The following is a 23235-nucleotide window of genomic DNA, read 5'->3' as shown; positions in this document are numbered from 1 at the left end:
TATTTCAGAATCCTCTCCCCGTCCCCCTTTTCTGATGAAGGGTCTAGGCCCGAAACGACATCTTTTGTGCTCCTGAGATGCTACTTGGCCTGCTGTGTTCATCCAGCTCCACACTTTATTATCTTGGATTCTCCAGCATCTGCAGTTCCCATTATCTCTGATCTCAGTTTCTAGCTGGTTGCCCGAGATGTAGACAGAGACATCCAGGAAGGTGAGAGGGGTATTAGAGATGGTCCAGGTGAACTTAAGGTTGGGGTGGAAGGTGTTGGTGAAGTGTATGAACTGTATGAGCTCCTCGTGGGAGCACGAGGCGGTGCCGATACAGTCATCAATGTAACGGAGGAAGAGGTGGGGTTTGGGGCCTGTGTAGGTGCAGAACAGGGGTTGTTCCACGTAACCTACAAAGAGGCAGGCATAGCTTGGGCCCATGCAGGTGCCCTGGCCACCCCCTTTGTCCGTAGCAAGTGGGAGAAATTGAAAGATAAGTTGTTGAGGGTGAGGACAATTTTAATCAGATCAGCACAGTAGGAGAGATTCAATTCAATCCTCTAACAATGACCATAGATCTGGCTATGCAAGAAGTGATTATGAAACACAAACGGGTATTCTCCCAGCATAAACATGACTATGGGCGTATTCCGAGAGTGATGATAATCGAGGGACCAGGCCCGAAACTGCAAAGACAATACGGTTTCCCCAGACAGGCAGAGGGGGAGGTAGCTAAGGTCATTGACAGTCCTTTACAACAAGGTGTGCTGCAACTTGTAGCCTCCACTATTAATGCTCCAATTTGGCTTGTCAGGAAGCCAAATGATTCATATCATTTAATTATTGACTACTGGCAACTTAATAAAGTCACCACCCCCCCCTCCCCACCCGCACCCCCCCCACCTCACCAACCAACAGTAGCCACAAGCCCAGCCACAGTAATGAAGCAAGCCCCACAAGTAAAATACTTCACAGTACTTGACATTAGTAATGGTTTCTGGTCCATACCCTTACATCGGTCCTGTCACTATATATTCCAGGAATAATAGTGTACCTGGTCCTGTTTAACCCAAGGGTTCCATAACTCACCCTCAATTTTGCACAGATGATTAGCCAAGGCATTAGAAAAGCTTTCCCAGCCTGACTGCATAATACAATATACAGATGACCTACTCTTACAAACTGAAACAAAGGAGGAGCACATCCAACTCCTGGATGAATTACTCAACCTCCTGCACATTACAGGTCGGAAAATAAACCTGAGAAAGGCACAGATTCTAAAGCATAAGATTACATAATTGGGAACATTATTATCCTATGGGAAAAGACAGACAGACCAAAAGTGAATAGATTCTATGGCACGCCTCCCACTTCTGAAATGTTAGTACACTCTGATCTTTCTTGGGTCTTGTGGGATACTGCAAGAATCACATTGATGTGTTTGTCACCAAAGTGGCCCCATTCACAGAGTTACTGAAAAGGTACGTTACCTGGAATTGGGCATCCCGACATAAGAAAAGGCAATAACTGATTTAAAGCACGCCCTTACAACAGCACCAGGCTTACTTGTTCCCAACCCTGACTTACCATATGCCCTAGAAGTTGTAGCCACACCGTACAATAGCTGCTGTTCTGCTACAGGAATGACTCGGTAGGCTAGGCCCAGTGATTGATGCCTCTAGAATCCGACAGCCTGTGGAATAAGGGTTTTCTATGTGTGAATGAGACCTCCTCGCAGTCTTCTGGGCAATCCGTACTTTGACCATATTATTGGTCCCCAGAATATTTTAACTGAGCACACACCAATCCAGTTCCTGCTGGACGGCCAAATCAAACACTGAGCAAGAATCAACTCTGCTGCTCCAAGGGAGGGACTTCACAGTCAAACGTACCAAGGTGCCCGCCATCTTAGCCAATAGTCTAAATTATGGGGGAGTCCCACATGACAGCCAAATGATAACAGCAAAACACTCCACTGGCCCTTTATCCCAAAGCAACAGGGGAGACAGAGACGAGGCTAAAAGGATAAACAGGTAGAAGCTGCAGTCAAAATCTAGGTAGACAGATCCTCCACAGTGGAGGATGGCAGTTGGATGACTGACAGTGGTATATATATGACAGATGCTCAGGGACAACCAATCGCTGAACTCGCTTTAAAATTATCCAGACATCTAAATGTCCAAGCTGCAGCCTATGTGGTCAGCCATCCCAATCTGTTCCCTCCATCCACACACACAGAATTTTCACCATTATGGGAAGCTAGAGATATTATATTTGCTGATTGGAAACCCCTACAATGATCCCCCTTATTTAAATACATACCACAGGCTGCTGGTGAAAGGAAATATGGCATAATCAAATTTAGGAGCCACCACAAATCACCGCCAGAAGGCACCCGCACAGCGGATGAGTTAGCTAAGAGAGGTGCTCGTGTAGGAAAATTCTGGCAGCAGCCCACCGTAGAGTAGGCAAATGGGATCACTGTGAGCCAAACAAACACAGAGGACCTTAGGCAAGCACAACACTGCAAGGTTCCTTGAAACAGATTTTGGGACGAGTTTATCTGGGTGCTTATGACAAATGGAAAAATTCTTTGCAAGTACGGGACAGATTAGTTCTAAAGGCAGGAGTCTATGTAGTTCTGATTCAAGACAGAAATCAAATCATATCCCAACACCTCGACAGGCTCAGACATCAGTGAACTGAAGTCACAACCAAATGATTGAAAGAATTGTGTTGGTGGCCCCGGTTACATACGGATGTGGCACACTGTTACAAAATGGTCTTGTTGTGTCCAAAATAATCCAGACAGGTACGCCCCAAAGGGAGAACTGAGGCATTCCCATCTAGTGGAAAGGCCTGGGTGAATCCACAAATTGATTAAATAGGGCCCATACCAGGAAGTAGGGATGGATTTACCTATGTTCTAATAATCATAGATTAATTCACAAAATGGGTTGAGGCTTTTCCCATTGGGGCAAATACAGCTAAAACAACTGCACAAATCCAAACACAACAGCTATATGCAAGTGATAATGGGAACTGCAGATGCTGGAGAATCCAAGATAATGAAATGTGAGGCTGGATGAACACAGCAGGCCCAGCAGCATCTCAGGAGCACAAAAGCTGACGTTTCGGGCCTAGACCCTTCTCTGATGAAGGGTCTAGGCCCGAAACGTCAGCTTTTTTGCTCCTGAGATGCTGCTGGGCCTGCTGTGTTCATCCAGCCTCACATTTCATTAGCTATATGCAAGATAAGGTTTACCCTGCAGTATCGAGTCAGATCAGGGAACTCATTTCACTGGCTGAGTCATGAAGAATATCATGACTATTCTTGGTATCAAGTGGAAATTCCACATTGCATACCACCTCCAATCTGGTGGATTGTGGAAAGACTGAATCGCACCAAATGAGAGATGATTAGAAAGACGGTACAGCCGAACAATAAAAGCTGGGACACAGTACTCTCATTTTCCTTATCATGATATGCAACACCATATCACAATCCACAGGGTATAGCCCCCATACCCTAGTGACAGGCCAACCCATGAGAGGGGTCGACTACCTGTTTGGACTTGACCTCACAGAACCTGCTCTCGCCCACGAACAAGCAGTGCAGCAGCTCACCAAAAATATCCAGGCCATGCAGTTAGCAGCAGCTATCAGGTTAGGAATCAAAAGGAAATTAAGTAAAGTTTACTTTAACAGAAAAGTTAACCCTGTGGAACATTCTTTCGGACAACAGGTGATGCTACAGATATACAATCCTAGTTCCTTTCTTTCCCTTGAATACTCAGGACCTCACACCATGGTCAAAAAGGTGAGACCCTTGGTATACAAGGTTCTACGAGCCAGAGGAAAGATCAGCTGGTACCATGTAAACCAATTAAAAGCCTACAGCACTCAACACAGAGGCTGTCAACACCTTAAAATATGCATGGTGGATGACACTGCCCTAGAGCAAGTGGCCAGACCAAGAACATCCACAACACAGTCTCTCAGTTGGACTGCAGCCCTGACAAAATTTATACTCTGCCATCACTACCACCAACTGCTGCTCCAACGCCTAATGGACCCCAGGATGATCTGATTGACTTACCGGTGGACTTGATTTCTCAAAGCGATTCAAACAACTTGACAGACAGCACAAACATAAAAGAACTTTCCAATTACTTCCCAATAGACAAAAGAAATCGAAAGACCCCAAGCCCTTACAACTCAGACCCCAGCCGACGTATTCACAACATGGATATGAGACAATGCTAAGAGTCTAGTGCGGACAAAGACAGACTGTCAGGTAGAACCCTTCAGCATTAACGACATCACCACTAGGGGGAGTTATAGCACACAAACAGTGGAAACTAGTGGACACAATATTAATTGGTCCGACAGAGACAGACGCTTCAGAACAAACTGATGAGTCTCAGTTAGGACCCTATTCAATGAATGTACTGAGTCATTAACACAGATGATGAAACAGTTCCTTGTGGCCACCCCAGGCATGGTACAACTGTTTCTGATGGCCAGCACTCATATACAATTCACACTTCTCCATAGGTCCTGTGGGACCAACTCACACTCTTGTACGTCCTAATGGGATTAGACACAATTGCTTGTTTACACCCGAATCAAATATGAGTTTTCATTCAAAAAAAGGGGGAGGGTTAGAGTGCATACATTCCACATTTTATGAAATATTCAGCTAATAAACAAGGATAACAGCAGAAACAACCTTCATCATCCCGCATGACAAGCATGACCACACAAAACATAATCAGGACGGACTTCATCGGGATCATCATCATCATCACCGGAAGCAACACACAAGCCTCACTGTCAAATTTGCCTGGTGGAAAACTGTCGCAAAGATGAAGCACAGAGGCGTCACTCAATTCATGGTCTCCACAAGCCTATTAAAGCAGCACCCCATTGCAACACTATTTTTATGTGTTCCTACATTGTAAGTACCTAAGTCTACAACCTGACTGTACTATGCAGTTGATTACACCAAGTCTGTAAATTAATTACGTTAAATTTATAATTCAACTGGCCAAGCATTTTAATTGCATTACATTGCTATACACTATGTACCTACTAATCATCTTAAAACATCTTATTCCATGAGAAAGTGTAAAATTGGGTTTTTTAACTACGTATTATAGATTCTTTCTAATAACCCATTCAAGTGTCCTATATTTACTAGTACTGCACCTTTGTCCATTCAAAACCATTCACCAATGCCCTACGTCTACTATTACCGCATCCCATTCATTCATTCATAAAATTGCATCTTGCAGTACATTTCACTACTATCAAAATCGCGCTTATGTTTACTGTATCATTCAACCATTCATAAAGCCGTTTCCATGAAATTGAATGAATGAATAAGTGAACTGGCAATAGTGGTGAAATCCCAAGATCCAGCTGTGGCAATCAGTTTACTATTCTCCCTACTTTTGATAATTACGTATATGATTTCCAACTTAGTTCAATCGTATAGGCCTAACATTTTTCTTTCTCCAGTTTTCACTAACATAAAGATAAGAGGACTAACATTTCTTAATCCTATGGATTATTTGATCATGGTTACAAACTTTGCCAATCACTTCTAATATATATGTATATGACCCTTACTTTGTAATGTTTGTTTGATTGTTGCTATGAATTCCCGATGTCTTATTTATTCTTATCTAATCAAACAAGTGGGGTAAACTATCAGGTTTGAATTTTGATGTTTTATTGATGTAAAGTCTGATGATGTTGCTTGATCTCACTTCGGTGTCATTTCCCAACATGCTATCTGTAATGGTTTAGTTGTTTTAGTGTATGTTGTGTTTTGCTTGAGCTTGAATGATCACATGGTCACCACAGAGAAATTGGTCTGTGATCCATCATGCTTCGTGTTCAAGATCAAGAGGAGGGAGTATAGTCAGATGGGCCACTCAAAATGGCAGAATCAGATAAGCACCAAACATGCTGGGGAAATCAAGCCAAGCATTGGCCAAAGTATCTGTGCAAAGATACTGAAATAAACAAGCTTCAGACAACACAATACGCAAGTGAGCAAGCCCATTTTCCAGGACAGTAAGGAACCTGGAACTGTTTCCGGAACAAAGGGCCCACCTTATACTCTCATCTGGAAAAGCTACCTGATTTACATACCCCTGACAATTTCAGAAGTGGATGAACAAAGACTACCCCACCATCCACTTGGCAATGCCTGTTTGATCAGACCAAATCAGGGTAATCGATTCCTGATCGATCCATTGGAGGCAAACGCGAGCCTCCCAGATGGGTGTGAAAGCATCCAAGGATAAGAATTTCCACAATAGCACCCTCGGGAAGGGTAACTCGACACAACCACTGTCAGAGGAGGTGCTGCTGGGAGCACAAGAGAGAGGAGGATCATCACCACGTGGATCAAAGCCGGGTCTAGTGTGGTAATGTTTGATCGTTCCAAGTAAAGTTAACATACAAGATGCTGGCTGAGATTTACAGTGTTAATTGTCAGATTTATAGCGTTAATTTTTAGTATGTAGCATAATTGTTATTATAGCATTAAAGGTGTTATAATCAATAAAGATCATTTCCTATTACTATTAAAAGCCGATTCTCAGTCCTTTGAGGGATAGTGAGCTAAACACACTGTGTGGCAACCATTACATAACACAATTCCTAGTTATCCTTTGAGTGATGGCATTGGGTAATGTTGATGATGGTTAGCTGAACACCTCCAGGTGATAGGTACTTGATGCGTAAAGCGTAAAAAGTCTTCGGACTGTGGAGCGCTGATAGAGTGCCCCTTAGTGAATCATGTGATGGGCAGTGCTGAATAACATCTGCAAAAGATTAACTCGTTACGAAGAAAGATTTCACAGGCACGTTAATGTGGCACTAACACAATTAGCCATGAAATACCTCAAACTAAGCATGAAATTACTTGAATAATTACGTGTCAAAACAATTTGTGAAGTCTAGCCCAGGCTTAAAATCACAGGTGGTTTTAAAAAAATGGTTGGTTCACAGCATCTTGGTCTGCACCATCTGGTATAACCACAGTGAATTTTGTGAGAAAACGATGTCCCATTCCCTTTCTTGTGGGGGTGGGTAACAGAGGGGAACCGTGTTGGACCCCAACACAGTTGTGTTCCAACCTTAGATATGAACCTTACAATTAGGAGGCATTCTGTCTGAAAGGATTAATAGGTTAGCAATGTTAATAAGAACACTGATTTACTATAGTGTAATGTAACAGAAGAAAACCCAGTGAGAACAGAACTTTACTTTACAATGCAGAAATTGATGGTTATGTTCACCAAAATGACTGGATTCCATGATAAGAAGACAAGGCATATTTCACAATTGCTTAAATTCCATCTTAATAATTAATTATGTAATTTCATTATGTCTGATCAATGCTTCACAAAATCCTTGTTCCTGTAAAACCATTTTAATAATAGAAGATTGCTGTGGCCCCAGACTAAGATTGGGAGGGGAGTTGTTCTAGGTAGGGGGAATTGCTAAAGAGGGCTAGGGGTTAATGGCTTTGGCTTGCAGCCTTGGCATCAATCCTCAAATTATCCATCAAACCATTTACCACAGTGTGTGGTGTGTGTTCAAAGTATCTCCTCCATAATAAATGGCCCCATGGAAATCCCTGATTAGCAATTGTGAGTGCTGAACTGAATAGCCAGTGAAGATATTAAATGAATGACCAATCAGGTCTGCAAACATCTCTCACACTGATGAGCCATTTTTGAAAGCTGTACTTTGAGACCAATTAGCTTGTCTACTCAACAGTTGGCATTGCTGTATAGGAACTCACAATCCAAATGATCATCCTATCTCCTCAAAAGAGGTTACAGTCCACCGCTTTTGGAACCCTTCTATTAAATGCTATTAACATTATTATCTAAAAATTCAAAATGCATTTCACTCCTTACTACACTATTGCATTTTTACACTTCTGAGATTGATAAAGTTACAAAAATAAAAGGTATGGTCTAATGAGTGCCTTAAGATTCACTTAATGCTTGCTGTGAGTGAACGGTGCGAACATTGATCTCCAGGAATATGTTATTTGCAAAATTAGATTTGGTGGTGTCAAATTGGTGAAATTATCTAAATCCGCCACCTTGAAAAGCGAAAGTATAATCTTACAAAATGTCACCAGCCATAGATTGTGACAGAGCCATAACTCAGACAAGGAATTGTGGAAAAATAGCAGATGGATATCAAAATCATGGAATTATCGGAAAATGGACGTTCAGTCTGTCAAAAAACAAAATCCTTCAAGAAAAATATGATCATGCCAGAATAAAAAATGAAATTCCCCTGCCCTACAGTCAGAACGAGAAAAAGATTATATCAACTGATATGTCAAATTTTGAGTTTATTTTGAAACCATTGATGAGTTAAATATTACATGCAGATATCACATCTTTTGTTTTTGTTGTGAATTTAGTCAAATTAAGTCATACTTTGTTACTCTTTAATAATGAGCAAATGTGGCTTTGCCAGCAATGCCCAATGTAGGAAAACAAATAAATGAAATAAGCCTAAAATAGTTTATGTCTAATTTTATCTTAATTACAAAATTTGAAACTTCAATAGTTCATAATTTCATGAAGCATGAATACATAAATTCAGAATTTTAGTGTTTTATTTAACTTTATAAAATAACATGTCCCTTTGACTGTTGACAGTGTGCAGAATGCTATCATGCAGATCATACTTATAAAACTCAGAATATTATGTTTGTCGTTAGGTGGGATGCTGCTATTGGACAATTTACGAAATAACCCTGACTGCAGTATGAATTACATTGGAAACTAATTTAAGATTTTCACCCAGGTTTGCAGTGTGATTCAATTGCATGTGTTTGAAGTTATATTTACACAGGGCAAGGCTGTGTTTATTGTATGCAAAAGGAATACGCTCACTTGTTTCAATAAGAACAAGAAAGGGGACAGCCCGTGTGGTACCTCCATGGCAATGGCCTGACCAAGCAGAGTCAACCTGTCTGGTTTGAATTTAATAGCTAAGATTAGTGGTGAGCAGTTCTGGTTACATCTTCATGCCAGCCTTGGTGCAAACAATTAGCACATTACTTTCTTGCTGTACAAATTGCTGTTTCCTTTCTATAGTTTTATTTTTGGTGTTTCAGTCCTAAAAAGTATAAGATATAGAGCTTCAACTTTATTTTTCTTTTTAATAGTGTTTTAATTTTCAAGAGCAACGGTTGAGAGTAAGATGAGCACAAGTAATTCTAAAGAAATTGAAGCATCTTGTCAGTTCTCCTATTTTCGTTGTATGATCACACTTTGGGAAAATGATGAAGATAGTATATTCTATGATATATTATCTACAAACTTGTGTGCATGACTGAATAGTGGTACATAACTGGAACAGACTATACTTTGAAACAACTCATCATTTCAGATCTCACTAAACTATACATCTAACATCCTAAAACAATGCTACAGAAAGTTTGTTTTTTCATTTACATAAGAGCAACTGAATTTAAATGAACTCAATTGAAATGTTTCCTTGAAAGACAACACTCGCACAATACAGGATTTTTCTGGCATTGAAGAGAAGTGTCAGCTTAGATTAAGTGATCATGTCTATTGGGGAAATTGCTAATGTTGCAAGGCTTTTTTTTTATAAATAAATTCTTTAAACTGCAAAATATTAAACCACAAAATAAACTATCTAAATCTTTAATATTTCAGTCAGCTTCACAACAGAAATTGTAAAATTTAGAAATTTGCCATAACGTTACATTACAAATTTTGGACAGCATGGTGACTCTGTGGTTAGCAGTGCTGTCTCATAGCACCAGGGATCCGGGTTCAAGTCTAGTCTTGGGCTGTGTGGAGCTTGCATCGTCTCTCGGTGTCGGCATGGGTTTCTGCTGCATGTTCTGGTTTCCTTCCACAATCCAAAGAAGGTTAGGTGGGCTGGTCATGGTAAATTACCCCATAGGGTTTAAGGATGTGCAGGCTAGGTGGTTTAACCATGGAAAATGCAGGATTATGAGGATAGGGCTGAGTGTGGGTGGGATGCTGTTCAGAGGTTCGGTGCTACTCAATGGACTGATTGGACTTTTTCTGCACTGTAGGGTTTCTATATATAAAATGATTTTTTTAAACTTAAGCATAAAACATTGATGTATCTCACTCTAATTTGTGTTCTTCTTTTCCACATACTAATTATGTTGATGAATATTTCTGCAATTTATCTATTTTAATTTTATATTTCCAGTCTTTGGCAAATATTAGGCTTCAAGTTAAGTTTTTGGAGATTTAAAAGCTTAGGACTTTAAGACCTGGAGCTGAGAACACATCATTATACAATACAGATTGATGGCCATAGGCAGTGCTTAAAGTCTCCATTTTTTTTAAGCTGTTGATTGACAGTCAGGAAATGTGGTTATTATAAATGTCAATACAAAAATCCATCTAGTGGGGAATTGAATTTATAGCAATAAGCAATTGTTGAAATGTCCTATACTAGTCAGTCAGCAAAATTACTTTGGCTACTTCTATAAATATTGATTCAGTCTCTATTATGTCCTGAAGTGAAAAGTTTTAAATAAACTTGACAAGATAACTGAAGTGTTGAGCAGAAATGATTCTAGCAAATCAGACACGGTAAATTTGAAATTAAAATCAGAAATGGTGAAATATGCAGTGATTTAAGGATGAAGCCAAATTAGACGGATATTAAAGTGATTTGTGGCTGTAGTTTTTTTAAAAATCATTTATTATTTGGTTCATAACTTAATTCTATATATTAGTTTCTTAAGACTTCCATTATTATAATGACTGTTTATAGTATTAAACATCTAAGACATCTTTTTTGTGTTTTCACACTTTGCACAGCAGATATGTTTTTGTATTGGAGATGATTATGCAGGATTAGCAGTTTCACCCCAACAACTCCATCTAGAAATGATCACTTATCTAAACTGACACTTCCACTGAGTGCTAAGGGTGTCCTGCACTGTGGGAGGTGATGAAAAGCCTCATCTATTCTCTCTCTCTCTCAAGCAGATGTAAAAAAAATCAGGAGCATTATTTGAAAAGTACGTAGGTAGGTTATTGTGTTCCAGCCAATATTTATCCCTAAACATACACCATCTTTCAGCCAACAGTTGTCATGTGCTAAGTGCCAAAATAGTTCCATTGCCATGCCATTCTACAACATCATAGGACACACTGGGAAATCTGATGGGCCGCTGCCCTGTTTAGGTGCACGCTCCAATCACAGGGTCAGAGAATGAGCCTGCACAAGGCCTGATGCATTTTTCTTTTTTCCCCTCTTCACTAAACTAACTTCAAATTCTTTAGGACCTTGAGGCCATGCAACATTGTACTTTAGCCTGCTAGTTGCATCCTCATGGGCTTTAGTGCCAAAACTGAAAGACCCTTTTGTAAACATCTTTCACTATGAGCTTAGCTAAGCCTATTGACTTGAAGCACCCTCTATCCTGCATGCAAGAGTTTCTATGGCACCTTCCCTCTTGTATGGATAATTAAACAAACTGAAGCATCTATCTTTGAGAAAGGTTATTACACTCAGCAGTTAGTTTCCTCACGTTGTGATTCACTTCACACAGCAATGTCCACAGAATGCACCTTTAGGAAAACTATATCCTGGCTTTCAAAATTAATTTCCCATCGGAAAATGCTCAGTTTGTAGCCTTGTTGCCTCTGTAGCAGATATTATGCTTCCACGTCACATTATAATGATTGCAAATCAAGGCTGATACGATTGTCAGAGGTGCTCTGATTAGAAAAATAAATTAAATGGAGGCTTAGCCTGGCCTGTCAGCTAGATATACAGGATTTCATTTGCACTTCTTAAAGAAGCACCAAGGCATTCTCCAAAGTGTTTTGCTCGAAATGTACAATTAGCTATGTTACCAAAATGAATAGCCTACCTGAGTTTTGGCCATGTCTTTAATTGGTAGAATTCTGTCCTGTGAATTAGAAAGTTGGTGGTTCAGGTCCCACTCCATAAACTGACTCTTCAGTGAAGTACTGCTCTTTCGGAGACACTTTGAGATGAGACATTAGCCAAGGTCTGTTCATTTCTCTCTCAGGTAGAAGTAAAACATTTCACTTCCAAGAAAAGGACAGGATCATTCTGAGGTCTAGACTATTGTTTATTCCTCAAATATCGCCACAGAATCAAATTCATTGAAGCCTAGAGCACTGATCAAAACCTAGCACCTAACTATTCTCATTCCATTTTCCAGCACTTGGCCCGTAGCCTTGTATGACTTGGCTTTGCAAGTATACATCTAAGTACTTGTTAAATGTTATGGGGATTTCTGTCGCCTCTCTCAACCTTACAGGCAGTGAGTACCGGATTTCCACCACCCTCTGAGTCAAAAGAAGTTTCCTCACATCCCCTTGAAATCTCTTTGCTCTTGCTTAAATTTATGCTCCTGGACTTTGATCTCACCATCAAGTCCCTTTTTGTCTCTGCCCATCGTTTGTGGGAACTTACCATGCACAAATTGTAAGTAAATGTTCTAGAAACCATGATCCCCGAGTGAAGCTCCAATTCAAAATGCGATTCAGAGTTGCAAGGACAATGTCAATGTTATTCTATTCAAAAACTAACCTCTATGACCTCCCATTATCTGAAGTCCTTTCTAGCTACTTTTGCCTGCCACATTTTTTACATCACAATTGTGATTATACTTCAAAAACTGCCTTATAAGCAGTAAGGCGCATTGAAACATTCAGTGGTTGTTCCATAAATGCAGAATTTCTTTAAAAAAATAGTTTCATTGTTTTCTGTCAGAAGTTGCTGTGTGCACTGTGGCAACTGCATTTTGTACTACAATAACAACTTAAAAAGATGTATTTGGGCATAAATTGCTTTATGTAAGGTGCTGTAGAAAGAAACCCTTTCCTTTTTGTATTGTTTACATTGCCGCCACATCACTAGGGAGGGCACTTAAACTAGATTACTCAATAAATCAGAAGATTAAAAACTGTTTAAAGTCTGACAGTTGATATTCCAATCATGTAGTTGAAGGGTTAGGCTTAGAAAAGCAGTGGGATCCTTCCCTCTGTAGTCAGCATAATTTCCTACATTTTATTTCACTGGAATCTGATACTTTTATTAAGCTCTAGCTTTGCATTATGTCTGTGCAATTTTACTTGCCATTATCCATTTCCAGCTGAGAATATCACCTTATATTAATTCACTGTTACTGTAATATATCTTCCTGAAAGTAGTAAGAATCTAGTTTAAAAGCAGTTGTACCTGAAAGCAAGAGAAACTGCATGAGATAACAAGGTGTGGAGCTAGATGAACACAGCAGACCAGGCAGCATCAGAGGAGCAGGAAAGCTGATGTTTCAGGCCTGGACCCTTCTGTATGGGCCCGACATACAAACCTAGTGTGCATATGTACCATATCCTCTGGGATAGCCAAACGGGTCAGGATTAGTTTTGTTTATTACACTACACACACTTAGAGAGTTTGCTGAAAGGAGTTGCAGATATTCTCAAGCAAGAATGGACAGGCCATCTTGTATCATAAGAAATACCACACCTAAATTTATTTAATGTGACAATTAGGCAGATAATCTGTTTTTGAGATGTTATTATTGGTCAATTCACCGGGGATAACTGTCCAGACCTGCTTTGAAAGAATGCTGTGGGATCCTTTACATGCACCAGACTAAGTGGATGAGATATTGGTCATCTTAAAAATCACCATTTTTTTCACATTTAAATCCTTTATATGTATGGTAGAAACCTGCAGAACACTCAAGTCATAACATTCAAGGCTATGTGCCCACTGGAAAGGGGACTGGTATAGGTAGTATTGTATTTTTTTTGACCAGTACAAACATGACGGGCTGAAGGGCTTTTTCCTTATTGTATGATTCCATGATTTTAGGAACACTGCAAGTCTGGAGAAAGATTTTGGAAATCCATCCAAGTTGTGATATTTCCTTTGTGTTTGATCACAATGTTTAGAATTATTTTGATTTTGACCGAAGAGATCTGAGAGCTAATAAAAATGACTCCTCTTGTGTAACACTTGTGTCTGTCTTCATGCTGTAAATGTTTCTGCTCTCTCAGTAGTTCTGTAATTCATTAATTAGGGAGTCAAACCAGGCTTCTTCTGTCAAATTTCAGGTTAGACAGGATTTCTTTTTCATGAATCAACAACAAAGTATGTAAGCTTTGAAAAATATCTGACAGTAAGAATTCTTTCTGCCCTTTAGGGATTTTTAAAATTCTTTGTTCCTTTGATCCTGCATTCTACCTGACAGGTTTTTCATCTTTCTGCTTCCAATAGTAAAGTTCTGTCCTCCACAGGTAATATGACATTTCACCCTTAAATCTTCTAATATCTGGCTTGAAATTAGATATCAAACATCCACTGGAGATTTTATCGAAGCCTCATTGTTGGATATGTACCCTTTGAGCGATTGAAGCAGAATCTAACTGCCACGAACTTACAAAAGATACACCTCAGTTTTGTGGTAAATGTTAAACTATTTTTAGTTGTTTTGCAATGTGCTGAATGAAATTCAAAAGCTAGCTCTGAACACTTAGCTGGTACCCATTGTGGAGAGAATTCTACTGCTGTGAACCTGCAGCATTACAAAGGAACAAACACTGGCTCCTGACAAAGAGCAGGGAAATTTAAAGGAGCTAGAGAAGAGCTCAGATAATGGGAGGTCATAGAGGTTAGTTTTGAATAGAAAAACACTGATATTGTCCTGGCAGCTCTTAATTGCGCATTGAATTGAAGCTTTACTCAGGGATTGTGGCTTATAGAACTTTTACTTGATATCCCAGATTTTAAATGCCAGTCAAACTGAGTTGAAGTGAAAACATAAGGTGTTGTAAATATTCAATAGTTCTGGCAGCATCACCAGGTGTCATGGTCAAGTCAGCAGGATGAACAGATTCCATTCCTTGTTCCACCCCCACCCACCTCGATCACAACAAAGTTTATATTTAAAAAGAGAGGAGATATTAATGATTATTATTATATTTCTGCATATCAAACCGTAGATATCTTAGTATCAGAAACAAATCAGCCAGCTTTCTAAAGTAACAAATAGAGAACTAGTTTATTGCATATAAAACTTAAGCAGAATTGTAAATGTTATTAACAAAGAAGTTAAAAATGTGTATATTTATAGGATTAGATAAAGGAAAAATACCCCCTTCCCACACACACAAAAAAAAACACATGCACACACATGAGAAAAGGTGACAAAACTCTGCAGGGTTTATCATAAAAGCAATTTGATTAATTAACTTCAATTCAGAGAAAAAAAAATCACATATTGTCCAAATATTAGTCTATAGCCAAAGTCATTTTGCACACAAACTGTCGACAGTTGTCCATGTCTTCCTGGATCAGTTATGATTAGCTGAATATGCTTTTCTGGAGACAGCAGTATAGGTTTTGTATTCTCCTTTAAGGAGCCCTCCATTTGTTGTAATCAAGTTTTCTTGAGGGTTGACAGCTGATAAAACTTGATGAGACGGCTTTCAGAGGAAAGAGAAGTATCAGTAGCAGAGATTTGGGAAACAGATTGAAGCCCTGGACATCAAATATTCAGACAATCAGCAGCATTAACTTCTGTGAATATAAACAGATATGCAAACCTGTACAGAGACATTTACCAGCTAGAAGACAGAACATTTTTGTCTGATAAATAATAGTAAGTTCCTTCAAGATAGAATACATTTCTGAGTGTCTGTTTATTTAAAAATAAAAAAAGGCTGAATTACAAACACAATCAGTTCTCTGTCTCTGCCTCCCTTTAAAAGAAACACATATAAAAGTTTATAAAATGTGAGGCTGGATGAACACAGCAGGCCCAGCAGCATCTCAGGAGCACAAAAGCTGACGTTTCGGGCCTAGACCCTTCTTCAGAGAGGGGGATGGGGTGAGGGTTCTGGAATAAATAGGGAGAGAGGGGGAGGCGGACCGAAGATGGAGAGAAAAGAAGATAGGTGGAGAGGAGAGTATAGGTGGGGAGGTAGGGAGGGGATAGGTCAGTCCAAGGAAGACGGACAGGTCAAGGAGGTGGGATGAGGTTAGTAGGTAGGAGATGAAGGTGCGGCTTGGGGTGAGAGGAAGGGATGGGTGAGAGGAAGAACAGGTTAGGGAGGCAGAGACAGGTTGGACTGGTTTTGGGATGCAGTGGGGGGAGGGGACGAACTGGGCTGGTTTTGGGATGCGGTGGGGGAAGGGGAGATTTTGAAGCTGGTGAAGTCCACATTGATACCATTGGGCTGCAGGGTTCCCAAGCGGAATATGAGTTGCTGTTCCTGCAACCTTCGGGTGACATCATTGTGGCACTGCAGGAGGCCCATGATGGACATGTCATCTAAAGAATGGGAGGGGGAGTGGAAATGGTTTGCGACTTGGAGATGCAGTTGTTTATTGCGAACCGAGCGGAGGTGTTCTGCAAAGCGGTCCCCAAGCCTCCGCTTGGTTTCCCCAATGTAGAGGAAGCCATATCGGGTACAGTGGAATCTGTTCAAAATCTCCCCTTCCCCCACCGTATCCCAAAACCAGCCCAGTTCGTCCCCTCCACCCACTGCATCCCAAAACCAGTCCAACCTGTCTCTGCCTCCCTAACCTGTTCTTCCTCTCATCCATCCCTTCCTCCCACCCCAAGCCACACCTCCATCTCCTACCTACTAACCTCATCCCACCTCCTTGACCTGTCCGTCTTCCCTGGACTGACCTATCCCCTCCCTACCTCCCCACCTATACTCTCCTCTCCACCTATCTTCTTTTCTCTCCATCTTCGGTCCGCCTCCCCCTCTCTCCCTATTTATTCCAGAACCCTCACCCCATCCCCCTCTCTGATGAAGGGTCCAGGCCCGAAACGTCAGTTTTTGTGCTCCTGAGATGCTGCTGGGCCTGCTGTGTTCATCCAGCCTCACATTTTATTATCTTGGATTCTCCAGCATCTGCAGTTCCCATTATCACTCACATATAAAAGTTTGCTGTTCTAATTTTTAAGGCAGTTAAATTGTGCTAAAAGCACTGCTATACTGAAAGAAAATACAACTGTTAAAATACAAAATATGCCATTTTCTACATCAAAAAGGCTTATCTCTGTTGAATGATGGGAACTGCAGATGCTGGAGAATCCAACCTCTCTGAAGAAGTGTCTAGGCCCAAAACGTCAGCTTTTGTGCTGCTGAGATTCGCTTGGCCTGCTGTGTTCATCCAGCTACACACTTTCTTATCTCTGTTGAGGTCTTGGTTGGTACCACCACTGCATTTCTCCATATCAGCATCAAATAAAACAAAACACTCACATCTTCACTCTTCCTTCTGTGTGAATGCCACCCAGAGACAGAAACTGCAATTCATAAGCTACAAGCTATACACAACAAATGTTTCATCTTTCAATCACTTAACAATAAAATAACTGTGACTGCTGATTTATTTTTTAAAGGATCATGTCAGACAATAGATTCCAGTTCACCAGCATAGCCTTTCACAACACATATACTGGGTAAGGAATGACCCAGATCATACCATCACAACAGTCTCCGTGTATGAGTGATAATGGGAACTGCAGATGTTACGTGGAACAGTCCCTCTTCCGCACCTACACAGGCCCCAAACCCCACCTCTTCCTCCGTTACATTGATGACTGTATCGGTGCCGCCTCTTGCTCCCCAGAGGAGCTCGAACAGTTCATCCACTTCACCAACACCTTCCACCCCAACCTTCAGTTCACCTGGGCCATCTCCAGCACATCCCTCACCTTCCTGGACCTCTCAGTCTCCATCTCAGGCAACCAGCTTATAACTGATGTCTATTTCAAGCCCACCGACTCCCACAGCTACCTAGAATACACCTCCTCCCACCCACCCTCCTGCAAAAATTCCATCCCCTATTCCCAATTCCTCCGCCTCTCCACATCTGCTCCCTGGATGAGGCATTCCACTCCCGCACATCCCAGATGTCCAAGTTCTTCAAGGACTTCAACTTTCCACCCACAGTGGCTGAGAACGCCCTTGACCGCGTCTCCCACAATTCCCGCAACACATCCCTCACACCCCGCTCCCCCCCCCCACAACCGCCCAAAGAGGATCCCCCTTGTTCTCACACACCACCCCACCAACTTTCGGATACAACGCATCATCCTCCGACACTTCCGCCATCTACAATCCGACCCCACCACCCAAGACATTTTTCCATCCCCACCCTTGTCTGCTTTCCGGAGAGACCACTCTCTCCGTGACTCCCTTGTTCGCTCCACACTGCCCTCCAACCCCACCACACCTGGCACCTTCCCCTGCAACCACAGGAAATGCTACACTTGCCCCCACACCTCCTCCCTCACCCCTATCCCAGGCCCCAAGATGACTTTCCACATTAAGCAGAGGTTCACCTGCACATCTGCCAATGTGGTATACTGCATCCACTGTACCCGGTGTGGCTTCATCTACATTGGGGAAACCAAGCGGAGGCTTGGGGACTGCTTTGCAGAACACCTCCACTCGGTTCGCAATAAACAACTGCATCTCCAAGTCGCAAACCATTTCCACTCCCCCTCCCATTCTTTAGGTGACATGTCCATCATGGGCCTCTTGCAGTGCCACAATGATGCCACCCGAAGGTTGCAGGAACAGCAACTCATATTCCGCTTGGGAACCCTGCAGCCCAATGGTATCAATGTGAACTTCACCAGCTTCAAAATCTCCCCTTCCCCCACCGCATCCCAAAACCAGCCCAGTTCGTCCCCTCCACCCACTGCATCCCAAAACCAGTCCAACCTGTTTCTGCCTCCCTAACCTGTTCTTCCTCTCACCCATCCCTTCCTCCCACCCCAAACCACACCTCCATCTCCTACCTACTAACCTCATCCCACCTCCTTGACCTGTCTGTCTTCCCTGGACTGACCTATCCCCTCCCTACCTCCCCACCTATACTCTCCTCTCCACCTATCTTCTTTTCTCTCCATCTTCGGTCCGCCTCCCCCTCTCTCCCTATTTATTCCAGAACCCTCACCCCATCCCCCTCTCTGAAGAAAGGTCTAGGCCTGAAACGTCAGCTTTTGTGCTCCTGAGATGCTGCTGGGCCTGCTGTGTTCATCTAGCCTCACATTTTATTATCTTGGAGTCTCCGTGTATGATTGGTTTAGCAGAATGTATTATATGAAAGAGCAAATTCTTTATCATTAAGTGTTAAGCAACAAAACAAGATCTTCACATTTCATTGTGCAAAGCTTTTGCGGAAGATTGCCATTCCCAGCACAACTTGTGTTTGGATAGCAAGTGTGACCCACCCAGCAACCAAATATCTAATTAAACCAGAAAACTAGGCATTTTTCTTCAAAGATAGAGAATGAAGGAGATTCACAGAGTGAACAGGTAATGAACTCTCACATTTGGTCCAGTTTGAAAAAGAAATACCGACAAAAGTTTCCAGAGAAATCTAAAACTTCTTACAAAGTCAGTACTGCTCATGACAATATGTTGTAAAGGAAGTAAAGCCACTTCATAACAACATACAGCACATCATTTAGGTTGGAAGAGAATGAGGATGAAAACTCTGATGAGGATGATGAGTATGTGGTGATGTTGAGTGACAGCAGCCAACAAAAAGAAAACCAAATTGTCGAGAAAATACAACAGAAAATAAGCCAGTGATAATGGGAACTGCAGATGCTGGAGAATCCAAGATAATAAAGTGTGAAGCTGGATGAACACAGCAGGCCAAGCAGCATCTCAGGAGCACAAAAGCTGATGTTTCGGGCCTAGACCCTTCATCAGAGACGTCAGCCGAAACGTCAGCTTTTGTGCTCCCGAGATGCTGCTTGGCCTGCTGTGTCCATCCAGCTTCACACAGAAAATAAACCGTAGCTTTCCAGATAAGTTTGTAGCCATCAGTTCACGATGAGTTGCCAAACTTCAGAAGTTTTATATTGAAGTTTGAAATGTTAGTTCTGTCAATTATCTTGTCTGTTTGTGTAATTATTGAATTGACCATAAGCACATAGGTATCACCATGTATATCTGTTTGGGATAATGTCTTGTAAATATTTTACTGAGTCTCACAATTGATATGTCAGTATGCTTTCAAGAGGTGAGATATCATTACTATATCATAGCCTGTGACTGGAGAGTAAAAAGGTATCAGACACCATATTGCCATAGATCTCTTGAATCATGCCATGATATCAGAAAAATGCAGTTGTGCTCATCATAGAATCTCTACAGTTCAGCCCAACAAGTCCACACAGATGACCAATGCATCACACTCAGACCCATTTCCTGTAACCCACCTAATCTGTACATCCCTGAACACTATGTGTGATTCAGCATGGCCAATACACCTAACCTGCACATTTTTGGAGTGTGGGAGGAAACCGGAGCACCCGAAGGAAACCCGGGCAGACACAGGGCGAATGTGCAAACTCCACACAGACAGTCGCTCAAGGGTGGAATCAAACCTGGATCCCTGGTGCTGTGAGGCAGCAGTGCTAACCACAGAGCCACCGTGCCACCACTAATATAGTCTCATGCTAGCCCAGACACTTTCACAGACTGTAAGTGTGGTATTTGCATATAGTAGTCAGCTGCCATAAACGTCAATTAGAACCTTCAATACAATTTTCACTATGCCCAGTTTCTTATGTTACAAGAGATAACATAAGCATTCTGCATCAGATAAATGCCCTGCTAGAGGTAAAACCCAAAAACCAGACACTTTCCACAGTGTGGAGGATAAGGTTCACTGAAAGATCTTAAGCTCTCTTTGGCATGGATTGCAGCATTTTCTGTCCTGCAGTGGTCCTGTGACTGATCACAGTGCTCTTCACTGAGCATGTACAGCATGGATCTAGAATGATGGTAGCAGCCAATCACATCACAGAATTTTAAAGCACCAACCTCACCCCGAATCCAACCAGGAAACTAAAAGAACCAAACTAAGTTTCATATCAAGAAAATTACATCTGAGGATGTAGTGACAGGACCAATGTAGAACCTAAAATATTCTAAAAATAATTTAAAAATAAATAGATTCTTAAAAAAAAGTTACTGAACGTCAGTTCTGGAGCAATGCAACTGACTTCTCATTTGTTCAGTATAAGCTGATTAATCAACAAATTACTCTCTAGGGGATTCACCCCTCGATAATTTGCAGGATTGTTTGTATCTCTCCCCTGGTACCTGGAAGCTTGTGTTGAGCTGGGAGTTAGTTGTACAGGAGCCCTGTCTTGTCCTGCATCTGTTCAGCAAGGGCCATTCTCCCTGTGATTGTTCAAAGCTTGCTATTCAACAGTCAGAGTTCATTACAAGGACTTATTGGTTACCTTCCATGTTTCCAATTCTTTGATTCAAAGGTGGCTCTGGTGGATCTCGCACAGGAATGATGCTCCCTGTGGGTTGTTGAGATGGCAAATGGCCAGGAGGTGGATTAACAGGCCATTAAGTAGTGGGTAAGTGAGGTGCAGCATGGGTACTTTCCGTGATGTGGGGCTTTGTCAGTGTCTGGATGAGTAGAGGAGTGATGTCTCAAGGAGAGGAAGCCACAGGAGGGGTGCAGAGCAGAGGGTTTTGCTGCAGGGTATGAACAAGGACAAGGATTCAAAGTGCTGTGGTAGTCGTGCATCATGTAGACCCATGAAGTCTGCTTAATAGGTTGTTTCTGGTTTGATCTTTGCTGCTGTTTTCTTCAGTTGGACAAGTTCCATGTAGAGTCATTGCCAAGCACACTGGCTTTGGACTAGGCTTTGATCTCTGACCATCTATGTAGGTATCTAATTCATGTTACAAAGTGTGGAGCTGGATGAACGCAGCAGGCCAAGCAGCATCTCAGGAGCACAAAAGCTGACGTTTCGGGCCTAGACCCTTCATCAGAAAAAAAACATTTTTTTCTGATGAAGGGTCTAGGCCCGAAACGTCAGCTTCTGTGCTCCTGAGATGCTGCTTGGCCTGCTGTGTTCATCCAGCTCCACACTTTGTTATCTCGGATTCTCCAGCATCTGCAGTTCCCATTATCTCTGATTCATGTTATACATTGGTGTTGAAGAGCCGGAATACCATTAGAGGGGTTTTCACTGTGAGGTGCCATATGCTATAGCAGTCTGTCAAATTGGTAACATCTTCATTCTCCAGGGAGCAGAGGAGGGATCTTGGGTGACACAGCAAGGTTATCAGCATATAGCTTTTGAGACTTGGTTATTGACAGCTCAGTTGTACATATGTTGGCCAGTGCTGGGGCTACTGCTGAGCTCTGTGGTGTGCTATTTACCAGTCTTCTCCATCTACCTCTCTTGCTAATTAATCATTTGAACAGATTCAATGCTTATAATTTAATTACAGGGCTAGGTCTGTTGTGAACCAGGAGTTACAACTCAGGCGGTGGCTAAAAACATAGTTAGCTCAAGTTTTTCAAAAAAAAACACATGGCCCCAGTGTCCCAAATATCTCCATGACCTTTCATAACCCTACACCAAATCACGTCAACTCAAATCTGCCACAGCTTGCCTTTCTATCTTGATTCCTATTCATCTTGTATTGACCGGGGCAAACTTCATTGTGCATGCTGATAGAAAGTAAAGTCACATGGTGATGCTTCTATTGAAAAGGAAACAACTTTCAGCAGTTTTAAAATATTCGGTATATTTAAATTCCAACATTTGATCACTTATGAAAATAACCATTTTGCTTGAGTTCCTTATCTCTTACAGCAAACAAGCATTTTACTTAAATACTAAACCCCATATTTAAATTTCTAATTTATAAGCAGTTGCAGCTGTCCATCAGAATATTCAGCTAAGAGTCGCCGTTTCATGACAAGGTCACACATTGTGGTCAGACGCCAGAGAATCCAAAACCTGATCTTGGTGGAAGAAGCCAATCAATTAAATGCTCAGTTATCACTGGGAACTGCACATGCACAATCTATGGACCATCCCAATCCTGTCGCTGTGGAAATGAAAGATGCTGGGTTCAGGGATGGGACTGAGGAGTTCCAATATCTTCAGGTATTTGTGCCATGGTGGTACGCCTCTCTGTCTTGGACCTTTACTTGGTTCAGTCATGGGTCAGGAAACTTGAGCTGGGTATACAGCTGTATAGTATCACTCCTGTGAGTGTCAAAAACCCTACATCAGTGTCCACCAAGCAAGTTTGTCAATATAACATGCAATGAAATATAATATTAATCACGTTATGTCTCTTCTTTCTCAGAGACTGAAATAATAAC

This window comes from Stegostoma tigrinum, chromosome 21 (assembly GCF_030684315.1).
Source record: "Stegostoma tigrinum isolate sSteTig4 chromosome 21, sSteTig4.hap1, whole genome shotgun sequence".
Lineage (NCBI taxonomy): Eukaryota > Metazoa > Chordata > Chondrichthyes > Orectolobiformes > Stegostomatidae > Stegostoma > Stegostoma tigrinum.
This window is presented reverse-complemented; position numbering follows the sequence as displayed.